This window comes from Bufo gargarizans, chromosome 6 (genome assembly GCF_014858855.1).
Source record: "Bufo gargarizans isolate SCDJY-AF-19 chromosome 6, ASM1485885v1, whole genome shotgun sequence".
In the NCBI taxonomy this organism is placed as follows: domain Eukaryota; kingdom Metazoa; phylum Chordata; class Amphibia; order Anura; family Bufonidae; genus Bufo; species Bufo gargarizans.
This window is the reverse complement of record NC_058085.1, coordinates 345154054-345167290: the sequence shown is the minus strand read 5'-3', so window position 1 is coordinate 345167290 and position 13237 is coordinate 345154054. Positions and strand designations below refer to the sequence as shown.

Below are 13237 nucleotides of genomic sequence, written 5' to 3'. Positions count from 1 at the left end.
GTAGCCGCGCATGCATGGTGTGCTTTCTGTTCACTTTGGGCCCTGTTCTTGAGAGAGGAGCAGGTTCCTGGGATCAGCACCTATCAGACAATTATGACATGTCCTGTTTATATATTATAAATGTCCCAGATGGAACAATCCCTTTAATTCTGTCAATGCGGTGAATTCGGATGTTTGTCTCAGCAAAAAGGGCTCTGACCACTATAGAGATTTAATATGAAATCCATCAACACATAATAATGGATTGGTTTAAATAAAAAAATAAAAAATGATGTTCAAGGGTGAAAAAACACGCTCCCTTATAGACATGCAATGTTAGTTATCACCCCTAATGTCCTTAGAAACTGTGATTTTCTAGAGAGTAAATAAAAAAAATCTAACATGGTTGACTTATTAACCCCCACTTCTCCAGACTGGGGCAAAGCTGTGCATAGGTGACTGCTGCACCCAGGCCCTGGTGTCTGATGGGGCGCACAATGCTACATAAAGACACCAGTATTACAAATGTCATATGGTAGGTGGGGACCCTTTAACAGATTTTGCATGTACATTAGTGCACATTAAGTGGATGGTGGGCCCAAGTTTTGCAGTGTAGGGGGCTGCCATAGGAATGAATGGGGTGTGCTGCGACACACGGATTGGGAAAAAATCGAACTGCTGAATTTTTTTGAGATTGGGATGTTGCAGTTGCAGCCTACTTGCGAGCTGCGCTGTGACCTGATTCATTTCTGTGGCAGCCCTGCTACACTGCCATGCCCAAAATCGCTGTGTGGCCGTACCCTAAATCATCAGCAGATCCCACACCCCAAATGACTACGTCTGTCCATAGCTGCATGTATAAAGTCGTTCTGCGTTGCTTTACAGATCGCAAACCTATCACTAGGTGGCAGCAGTTACACATGTAAAGCCATAGTGAGCGGAGACTGTTTACTCAGAGAAAAATGACATTTGCTTCCCTCCACTTTCTTCATGTTTGAGGTTTCCTGGCAAGACTTAGCTTGTAAAATTTAATTTCACAGGCGGCTTAACAGCATGTGGATATCTATTATATAAGAATTCCATTACTCACATGAAGTATTTGAAACTATTAAGATGCCAGAAAAATGAGTCCACTGTGATGTGGACACAATAGCGGCTCACCCAACAATGGAAGTCACCTTGTTTTCTTAACAGAAAAAATAAGTGACGACCCAACTGTGCGTGGAGAGATGACATCAAATTCTTCTACATATTCCAATCTGCTATAGGAACATACACTCACCTAAAGAATTATTAGGAACACCTGTTCTATTTCTCATTAATGCGATTATCTAGTCAACCAATCACATGGCAGTTGCTTCAATGCATGTAGGGTTGTGGTCCTGGTCAAGACAATCTCCTGAACTCCAAACTGAATGTCAGAATGGGAAAGAAAGGTGGGCTACAACAGCAGAAGACCCCACCAGGTACCACTCATCTCCACTACAAATAGGAAAAAGAGGCTACAATTTGCACGAGCTCACCAAAATTGGACTGCTGAAGACTGGAAAAATGTTGCCTGCTCTGATGAGTCTCGATTTCTGTTGAGACATTCAAATGGTATTGGTCCGAATTTGGCGTAAACAGAATGAGAACATGTATCCATCATGCCTTGTTACCACTGTGGAAGCTGATGGTGGTGGTGTAATGGTGTGGGGGATGTTTTCTGGGCACACTTTAGGCCCCTTAGTGCCAATTGGCCATCGTTTAAATGCCACGGGCTACCTGAGCATTGTTTCTGACCATGTCCATCCCTTCATGACCACCATGTACCCATCCTCTGATGGCTACTTCCAGCAGGATAATGCACCATGTCACAAAGCTTGAATCATTCCAAATTGGTTTCTTGAACATGACAATGAGTTCACTGTACTAAAATGGCCTCACAGTCACCAGATCTCAGCCCAATAGAGCATCTTTGGGATGTGGTGGAACGGGAGCTTCGTGCCCTGGATGTGAATCCCTCAAATCTCCATCAACTGCAAGATGCTATCCTATCAATATGGGCCAACATTTCTAAAGATTGCTGTCAGCACCTTGTTGAATCAATGCCATGTAGAATTAAGGCAGTTCTGAAGGCAAAAGGAGGTCCAACACCGTATTAGTATGGTGTTCCTAATAATTCTTTAGGTGAGTGTATATGATTATAAATGCCCAGAATCATTCACTTTCTCTGCCCTTAAAGGGTAACTGTCATGTTTTCATAAAAAAAAAAAATGTTTTGCATATGTTCCTGCTGCAGCAGCATTATGCATAAAGCAGTCTTTAGTTTCTTCATATACCACTGTTTTCCTTGCATTTTTCCCTTAGTTACGACTGTTTAAACATTTACAATATGAGGACCTTCCCAAGATGGCTCCTCTGCCAGTTCTCTGAGGCTAAAACTGCTTTCCCTCTCTTCCCATACACACTTGCAGCTCCCTGCCAGCCAATCAGATTGGATTACTGAGAGACACGCCTCCTCACTCTGAAGCCTAATGCAGGCATGCAGTGTGAAGGACCGCCCCTCCGTCTTCCTGTCTTCCTAGCCAGAGACAGACAAGCCCTAGCAACAGTTTTTTAAGGGAGCAGTGGAAAGGGACAGAGGACATTAAGGAAAGCTGTTATTATAAGGTAATTACAGATATTTTGACAATCATTGACAGACTAACTCAGGTATACATGCCAAGCTCTAATAAACTAGCAAAAAATAATAATATGATAGCTACCCTTCAAAAACCGCACAGATCTTCTGCTGTCAATCCACTGCATACAATGAATGTGCAGAGCAGCTCTGAGTTGTATCCAAGAGCACCATGAAAATAAATCTGCCTGTCAGTTCATAATCAAGAAATGTGACATAAAGCAAACTATGTAGTAAATGTCACAAGACAGAATAAGAAATCTGATAAAGTAACTTAAGAAATGGAAAAAGCATCAGAACATATAAGACCTAGTTACATTGTTAATGAATGAATAATGGAGGAATCTCTCTGCAGATATTAGATTAATTACATGGAGAAGCAGAGAGGTGGTGCTGTCAGCGTCTCCATCATTACCATGAAGGGAGGCTATGTGTGCTTTCATTATTTACAAGGAGGCAACACTATATGTGCCTAATGTATTTACATGGAGAGACAAGGAGACAGTACTATCTGTGTCTACATTATATACATTGACACACATGGAGACTGTACTATCTGTGTCTACATTATATACATGGACACACATGGAGACAGTACTATCTGTGTCTACATTATATACATGGACACACATGGAGACAGTACTATCTGTGTCTACATTATATACATGAATACACATGGAGACAGTACTATCTGTGTCTACATTATATACATGGACACACATGGAGACAGTACTATCTGTGTCTACATTATATACATGGACACACATGGAGACAGTACTATCTGTAACTACATTATATACATGGACACACATGGAGACAGTACTATCCGTGTCTACATTATATACATGGATACACATGGAGACAGTACTATCCGTGTCTACATTATATACATGGACACACATGGAGACAGTACTATCTGTGTCTACATTATATACATGGATACACATGGAGACAGTACTATCCGTGTCTACATTATATACATGGACACACATGGAGACAGTACTATCTGTGTCTACATTATATACATGGACACACATGGAGACAGTACTATCCGTGTCTACATTATATACATGGATACACATGGAGACAGTACTATCCGTGTCTACATTATATACATGGACACACATGGAGACAGTACTATCTGTGTCTACATTATATGCATGGACACACATGGAGACTGTACTATCTGTGTCTACATTATATACATGGACACACATGGAGACAGTACTATCTGTGTCTACATTATATACATGGACACACATGGAGACAGTACTATCCGTGTCTACATTATATACATGGATACACATGGAGACAGTACTATCCGTGTCTACATTATATACATGGACACACATGGAGACAGTACTATCTGTGTCTACATTATATGCATGGACACACATGGAGACAGTACTATCTGTGTCTACATTATATGCATGGACACACATGGAGACTGTACTATCTGTGTCTACATTATATACATGGACACACATGGAGACAGTACTATCCGTGTCTACATTATATACATGAATACACATGGAGACAGTACTATCCGTGTCTACATTATATACATGGACACACATGGAGACAGTACTATCTGTGTCTACATTATATACATGGAGACACATGGAGACAGTACTATCTGTGTCTACATTATATACACGGACACACATGGAGACAGTACTATCTGTGTCTACATTATATACATGGACACACATGGAGACAGTACTATCTGTGTCTACATTATATACATGGACACACATGGAGACTGTACTATCTGTGTCTACATTATATACATGGACACACATGGAGACAGTACTATCCGTGTCTACATTATATACATGGACACACAAGGAGACTGTACTATCTGTGTCTACATTATATACATGGACACACATGGAGACAGTACTATCCGTGTCTACATTATATACATGGGCACACAAGGAGACAGTACTATCCGTGTCTACATTATATACATGGACACACAAGGATACAGTACTATCTGTGTCTACATTATATACATGGACACACATGGAGACAGTACTATCTGTGCCTACATTATATACATGGACACACATGGAGACAGTACTATCTGTGTCTACATTATATACATGGACACACATGGAGACAGTACTATCTGTGTCTACATTATATACACGGACACACATGGAGACTGTACTATCTGTGTCTACATTATATACACGGACACACATGGAGACAGTACTATCTGTGCCTACATTATATACATGGACACACATGGAGACAGTACTATCTGTGTCTACATTATATACACGGACACACATGGAGACAGTACTATCCGTGTCTACATTATATACATGGACATACATGGAGACTGTACTATCTGTGTCTACATTATATACACGGACACACATGGAGACAGTACTATCTGTGTCTACATTATATACATGGACACACATGGAGACAGTACTATCTGTGTCTACATTATTTACAAGGAGAGACAGAGAGGCAGTACTATATGGACTTTCTTCAAGGAGACCAGGCAGCAGTACTATCTGTGCTTATGTCATTTAGGTGGAAAAACAATGAGACAGGGACTAATTTATAAACATTATCGATATTTTCAGGGATAGACGGGAGGTAACAAAATATATGATTAAATAATTTTGCAGGCAAATGGATATCTATAACATGTGGAAGGGTTGGTGGCGGGTTACCACAGCAGTTTGTCTCCCGTAAAGCAATAGTGATATCACTGCCTTGCAGTCCATTGGCCTTTCACTTAGTGCACTTTTCCTCTGTAGGACCCGGTGCTGTTCTTTGGGACACTGAGGATGAATTTGGACCCATCCAATCTGTACACAGATGAAGAAGTCTGGAAAGCTCTTGAACTCTCTCACCTCAAGCCATTTGTAGAAGAGCTGCAGGAAAAGCTCTTCTACGAAGTAAGTGAAGGAGGAGAGAACCTAAGGTAAGAGCACAGCCGCACTGAGGAGTCTCCTATCTTGTGTAAATCACAGCAGGCTGCTTCTGACAGACAAATCTTAAGACACAAGTTGCTTCCCAAATTTAATGAGAATAAACTAACTTATACATAGTCAATCGGGTGGGCCATGACACAGTTGGACACACTATGTGAGTGGTGGGGAAGATGTCCCTACCACTACTGCCCTACTCTGGTCCTCTGCCCAGGGACGTCCCCTAGTGGTGGGGACTCCCTGTCCTCGTGCCTAGCCTCACCTCCTGTCTAACCCTGATGAGGTGACAGGTAGGAAAGAGACTAGTATCAGAGTGGCCCCCCAACGGATGACCAGCACAGATAAAAAAGAGAGGAAAGGAGGTGTCCACTGTATGCAGCCCTCGTGACGGATCGCCAGGAGGTACAGGGTCCACCTAGTAGGTAAAATACGCAGGCAAACACACGCACATAAGCACACTGATACAATAGTTAGGTGATGTAAATATGATACACTACAACCCTGACGCGTTTCACCCACAGAGTGGGATCATCAGGGGGTAATACGAGGTAGGTATAATACAGACAGGGAGCCAATAATGATAAATAAAGCAGGCCCCGTCCGATAATGATGCGTAATTTAAAATTGCATTAGGAAATTACGTAAAGACAACAGACCCATACTTAATATACAGGAAAATAGATAAATCTGTGCCAAATGGCGAAGTACATACGGTCACTTGGCAATGAAATTGACAATGGGGTATGACAAACGCATGCAAGGTGCAAATCTCTGAAGTCACAGAGGGCACCAAGTCACAAAATGATAAATTGTGAGGGTTCTCATGAGAGGGCATCAAAGGTAATAGCCCCGAACATTCATAGGTAAAACTGAGAGTGACTGCTAATGCAGAGCGGTCCTGCAGGGTATGGCTCCTACAATATGGAGCTACCAACCATCTAGTGCATAGCACCACCGTCGATATGGAAAAAGGGTCTGAAACTTCCATATCGACGGTGGTGCTATGCACTAGATGGTTGGTAGCTCCATATTGTAGGAGCCATACCCTGCGGGACCGCTCTGCATTAGCAGTCACTCTCAGTTTTACCTATGAATGTTCGGGGCTATTACCTTTGATGCCCTCTCATGAGCACTCTCACAATTTATCATTTTGTGACTTGGTGCCCTCTGTGACTTCAGAATTTGCACCTTGCATGCGTTTGTCATACCCCATCGTCAATTTCATTGCCAAGTGACCGTATGTACTTCGCCATTTGGCACAGATTTATCTATTTTCCTGTATATTAAGTATGGGTCTGTTGTCTTTACGTAATTTCCTAACGCAATTTTAAATTACGCATCATTATCAGACAGGGCCTGCTTTATCATTATTGGCTCCCTGTCTGTATTATACCTACCTCGTATTACCCCCTGATGATCCCACTCTGTGGGTGAAACGCGTCGGGGTTGTAGTGTATCATATTTACATCACCTAACTATTGTATCAGTGTGTTTATGTGCGTGTGTTTGTCTGCGTATTTTACCTACTAGGTGGACCCTTTACCTCCTGACGATCCGTCACGAGGGCTGCATACAGTGGACACCTCCTTTCCTCTCTTTTTTATCTGTGCTGGTCATCCGTTGGGGGGCCACTCTGACACTAGTCTCTTTCCTACCTGTCACCTCATCAGGGTTAGACAGGAGGTGAGGCTAGGCACGAGGACAGGGAGTCCCCACCACTAGGGGACGTCCCTGGCCAGAGTAGGGCAGTAGTGGTAGGGACATCTTCCCCACCACTCACATAGTGTGTCCAACTGTGTCATGGCCCACCCGATTGACTATGTATAAGTTAGTTTATTCTCATTAAATTTTGTTATCTAATTATTGAACAGGGTACAATTGCTGGACTTTTTGATTTCTTTACTATTACCCTTATTCTGTATAAGTTGGTATCTTTACTGCTGGACTTTCACAAGTTGCTTCCCCCCTTGGCTAAATGACATTTATTAAGCCACTTTGTATTTTTTGTGATTTGTTAATTTCACAGATTTTGTGATTTACCAATTTCTGCACATCTTCACATTCACACCTTGTCATGCTCTTGCTTCTACTTTTAATCTACTTCAGTCCAAATTGTATCCCGTTTTCATTGAAAAATTGAACTTGTAAACGTGTACATTGTCTTGCATTTCCCTCACAAATGTTGTTTATGTGCAGTGTCGGGCAGAGGCAGCTGGTGTGTCTGGCTCGAGCGCTACTTCGCAAATCCAAGATCCTCATTCTGGATGAAGTCACGGCTGCCGTGGACCTGGAGATGGATAATTTAATCCAGAGGACCATCCGCAGTGAATTTGCAGACTGCACAGTGTTGACCATTGCACATCGGCTGCACACCATCATGGACAGTAACAAGTGAGGACACTGTTTATCATCCCTTCTCCTTAGGCTCAATCATGTCAGACACTGGGCAGCATAGGTGTTAGTGCAGAGTCAAAGCTGACAACCTCTGTAGGCACAGTCCATGGTTTGACAGGGCCTCATGTATATTTTGTTCTGGCATTTTGGATGACTTTTCCCACCAACGTCCACCACACCTGATTGACATCACATGAGTGTGTGAAGGGAACTGACAACTGTAAGCATATATCTAACTCATAAAAAGTGGTTGTCACATTTCAAGTCCCCTGAGTTCTTGACCTAAGTAGATACTGTCCCCTATGTACAGTAAAAGAATATGTACTTCAATGAGTAAGTACATTAAAGGCAGACTACGAGCTGTAACCCAGGGTTAGGACTGCTCGGGAGTTGTAGTTGTTTTGCTAGAAGTCCTAGTGAATTTCCAAGTTTCATCTTGGAAAATCATGGACACTTTCAGATTTTAAAATAACTAAAATGGATTCTGTAAGTAAAAATAGTAGTATAATAGTATCTTTTGTTATTTTCGTTTTCAGGGTCATGGTGTTGGACGCTGGAAAGATAATAGAATATGGTAGTCCAGAAGACCTCCTGGTGAGCAAAGGACACTTTGCCTCTATGGCCAGAGATGCTGGCATTGAAGACACCAACACCATATCACTGTGAGGCCTAGAGGATGTAGATGTGTGTGATGAGACCTCAGCACAGACTCTGTTAGAATTCTTTGAGCATTGACTGCTGCCAACCCAAGACAAGTCATGAAGCAATGTAAACTTTGGGAAAAAGATTCTCAGCAGTGGAGGGGAATATTGTTGATTGGAAAGTGGATTATAAGCTAAGATGACCAATCTTGTGTGATGTCATTGAATTTATAGTAACAAGTAAATAAACGGTAATAATTATGTGACTGTAGCACTGTCCATATGGCTTCATCATACCTTCTCTGTAAAAGTCTTGGGTACTTTGGTGGAACATGGCATATTTAAATCCTGCATCTTTAGACACTTTTTTGACTGAGGGAAAATGTGATCTCTTGCAATTGACTTCAACTGCGAAGCCAGGGTAGACGTGGATATGAGCATCATACTTGTGAAGCTTAGGAGGATGTCCTGGTCTCTATCTCAAAAACTTTGCTATAAAAGTTCATGGAGGTGTCCCAGGCCAGATGAGCTGTGTGGGAATGCAATGGGCACCTTCTACTGCATGTATGGTGGAGAAGCTGCCATGGCTAAGTTTTGTCACCAAGAGGTTTTCCAAGACACTTTGGGTATGCCAAAAAACTGTACGTTTCAGCAGTGGATTATTTTCTCCTGTTCTTGCATATGATGGTGAAGAACAACCAGGTAAGAATGGGCTGCAAAAAGTTGGGATTCTAGTTGTGGCACCCAGTCATCCAAGGAACTAATTCTTCTGCTTCAGTGCCCCTTTTTCTTGTATGTTGGATTATCATGGCAAATAAGGCAGATGTCCACTTGCATCTCTCTAAGATGTTAAGGTCACTTGACACTGGTGGGTAGCTAACAAGACTTTCTGTGTGCCGCTCTGTGGCTTTCTAGTGAAATGGTCCGGTACGTCATGTGTATTTCCGATCACAGCCATGCGGCAGGCGGTGATCGGAACTGGGTGCCTGCTGAAATCAATCAGCAGGCACCCTGGGACAATGCCGAGGGGGGTCCTGTGACCCCCACCGTATCGGCGATCACTGCAAACCGCAGGTCAATTCAGATATGCGGTTTGCAGCGCTGTCGGAAGTTTCTGATCCCCACAGCCCGTGACCACGGGGATCAGAAACGTCAAAATTACCAAAATTTTCATTTTTAACTACCCACCCCGCAGCCCTCATTATGTGCCGGTGGGCTGTGCAGGGGGGAGGAGTGGGTGGTGCTAGGGGGGCGGGCATCCGGGCGCGCAATCATCCCGCCCGCCCCCTCGCATTTTCAGGATGGTCGAGCAGTTAGCAAGCAGAGTGTCAGCAAATTGCTGACACTCTGCTTGAAACGGCTGACATCTGTGCTGTGATGTCAGCCATTTAACCCCTTTCATGCCGCGGTCCGTAGGGACCGCGGTATGGAAGAGGTTAACAGAGAGGGAGCTCCCTGCCTCTCCCATCGGGGGCTGCTGTGCCATTTCAACCCCCGATTCTTGACGGGATAACAGAGGGAGGGAACCCCCTCCCTCCCCATCACCCGCTGCTCTGTTGTGGCAGCGAGTGATGGTTACCATGGCAACCGGACACCTTCACAGGCTTCCGGCTGTCCATGGTGCTGATCAGACTTCTGCTAAAGGCAGAAGTCTGATCAGACTAAGTAAAGTGAAAATACAGTACAGTACACTATACAGTGTACTGTACTGTATTATACAGACATCAGACCCACTGGATCTTCAAGAACCAAGTGGTTCTGGGTCAAAAAAATATATAAAAAAGTGAAAAATCACATTTATCACTGATTAAAAAAAAAAAAATTAATGCACTACACATATTCGATAGCGCCGTGTCCTTAATAACCTGCTCTATAAAAATATCACATGACTTAACCCCTCAGGTGAATACCGTAAAAAAATAAATTTACTTTACATCACAAAAAGTGTAATAGCAAGCAATCAAAAAGTCATACACACACCAAAATAGTGGCAATCAAACCGTCATCTCATTCTGCAAAAATCATACTCTACCCAAGATAATCGCCCAAAAACTGAAAAAACTATGGCTCTCGGACTATGGAGACACTAAAACATAATTTCTTTTGTTTCAAAAATGAAATCATTGTGTAAAACTTACATAAATAAAAAAAAGGAGACATATTTGGTATTACCGCGTCCGTAATAACCTGCTCAAAAAAAATCACATGACCTAACCCCTAAGGTGAATACCGTAAAAAATAAAAACGGCATTTTTTGTCACCTTACATCACAAAAAGGGTAAAAGCAAACGATCAAAAAGTCATACGCACCCCAAAATAGTGCCAATCAAACCATCATCTCATCCTGCAAAAATCCTACCCTACCCAAAAACTGAAAAACGATGGCTCTCGGACTATGGAGACACTAAAACATGATTTATTTTTGTTTAAAAAATGAAATAATTGTGTAAAACTTACACAAATAAGAAAACAACATTGCTTACCGGTAATTGTTTTTCTCGATACCCATGATGGCACCCCATGCGACCAGGGACCTCCCATCCGGGACAGGAAACCTGAGAAGATAAAAGGTTCACACCCCCACCAAGCACCAGTGATAGTAATAAACAGTACTCCGGAGGTGAACACACGTAAGAAAGAGAGAGAGAGAGAGAGAGAGAGAGAGAGATCCAATATGGTACATTATATCTCTTCTGAACTAGACTGAACATTAGGGAATTTCCCCAAGAATCTTATCAAGGAGTAGCAGGCTACTCCATATATAACCTATTAAGGTAACTATAATACCTATAAAGATTTTTATTTATTTTTTGGGGGGAGGGAAAATTTTTGGGGAGTGCCGTCATGGGTATCGAGAAAAACAATTACCTGTAAGCAATGTTGTTTTCCCCTCACCCATGACGGCACCCCATGCGAGATAGACTATTAATGAGGAAACTAGGGAGGGACAACCAACCGCCTGAAGCACCTTCCTACCAAAGGCGGTATCCGCATGAAGTTGGAGCCTGTAATACTTTAAAAAAGTATGTTGAGAACTCCATGTAGCTGCTCTACAAATTTGAGCCAGAGAGGCACCCGCCTTCTCGGCCCAGGACGTAGCCTCCGCTCGGGTGGAGTGAGCTCCAAACCCTGAAGGGGGAGAGAGACCCTGTGCTAGATAGGCTTCGGAAATGACCCTTTTGACCCATCTAGCAATGACTGCCGTGGACACTTTCCGCCCCTTATTTCTACCCCAAAACTGAATAAGGAGGTTTTCTTCCAACCTCCAGGCCGAGGTAGACTCCAAATAAGTTAACAAACATCTTTTGACGTCCAGGCAATGATACTCCCTTTCTAAATCATTGGAAGGATTTGTGCAGAAAGATGGAAGGATAACATCTTGACTTCTGTGGAAGTCCGTAACCACTTTTGGCTGGAAGGGCTGGGAGAGCCCTAATAATAACTTTGTCGTCTAAGATCTGGGTATAAGGTGGAAAAGCCGAGAAGGCTTGAATCTCTGAAATCCTCCTAGCTGAAGTAATGGCCAGTAAAAAAAAACATCTTAAAGGAGAGCATATCTATGGGGATCTCTGACAGGGGCTCAAAAGCTTTCTTTGACAGGGCCGTCAAGACCGTGTTTAAGTCCCAAGGAGAGGACAAAGGTCTTATAGAAGGGTGGATCCTGGAGGCCGCTGAAAGAAATCTTTTTACCCAAGGATAAAGGGCCAGCTGCATATCAAAGAAGTAACTTAACCACTTCAACCCCCCTAGCTGAAACACCCTTAATGACCAGGCCACTTTTTACACTTCTGCACTACACTACTTTCACCATTTATTGCTCGGTCATGCAACTTACCACCCAAATGAATTTTACCTCCTTTTCTTCTCACTAATAGAGCTTTCATTTGGTGGTATTTCATTGCTGCTGACATTTTTACTTTTTTTGTTATTAATCGAAATTTAACGATTTTTTTGAAAAAAAATGACATTTTTCACTTTCAGTTGTAAAATTTTGCAGAAAAAACGACATCCATATATAAATTTTTTCGATAAATTTATTGTTCTACATGTCTAAAAAAAATGTTTGGGCAAAAAAAAAAATGGTTTGGGTAAAAGTTATAGCGTACAAAAATGTGAATTTCCGCTTTTTGAAGCAGCTCTGACTTTCTGAGCCCTTGTCATTTTTCCTGAGGTTCTACAATGCCCAGACAGTACAAACACCCCACAAATGACCCCATTTCGGAAAGTAGACACCCTAAGGTATTCGCTGATGGGCATAGTGAGTTCACAGAACTTTTATTTTTTTGTCACAAGTTAGCGGAAAATGATGATTTATTTTTTATTTTTATTTTTTTCTTACAAAGTCTCATATTTCACTAACTTGTGACAAAAAATAAAAACTTCCATGAACTCACTATGCCCATCACAAAATACCTTGGGGTGTCTTCTTTCCAAAATGGGGTCACTTGTGGGGTAGTTATACTGCCCTGGCATTTTAGGGGCCCAGATGTGTGAGAAGAAGTTTGAAATCAAAATCTGTAAAAAATGACCGGTGAAATCCGAAAGGTGCTCTTTGGAATGTGTGCCCCTTTGCCCACCTAGGCTGCAAAAAAGTGTCACACATGTGGTAT

General features: G+C 42.3%; 1 pseudogene; it reads left to right on the top strand.

Moving 5' to 3' along the window:
- The window catches only part of LOC122941136, a 193936-nt pseudogene extending 185038 nt beyond the window's left edge, over positions 1 to 8898 (top strand).
- Positions 8899 to 13237: the final 4339 nt, after the last annotated feature.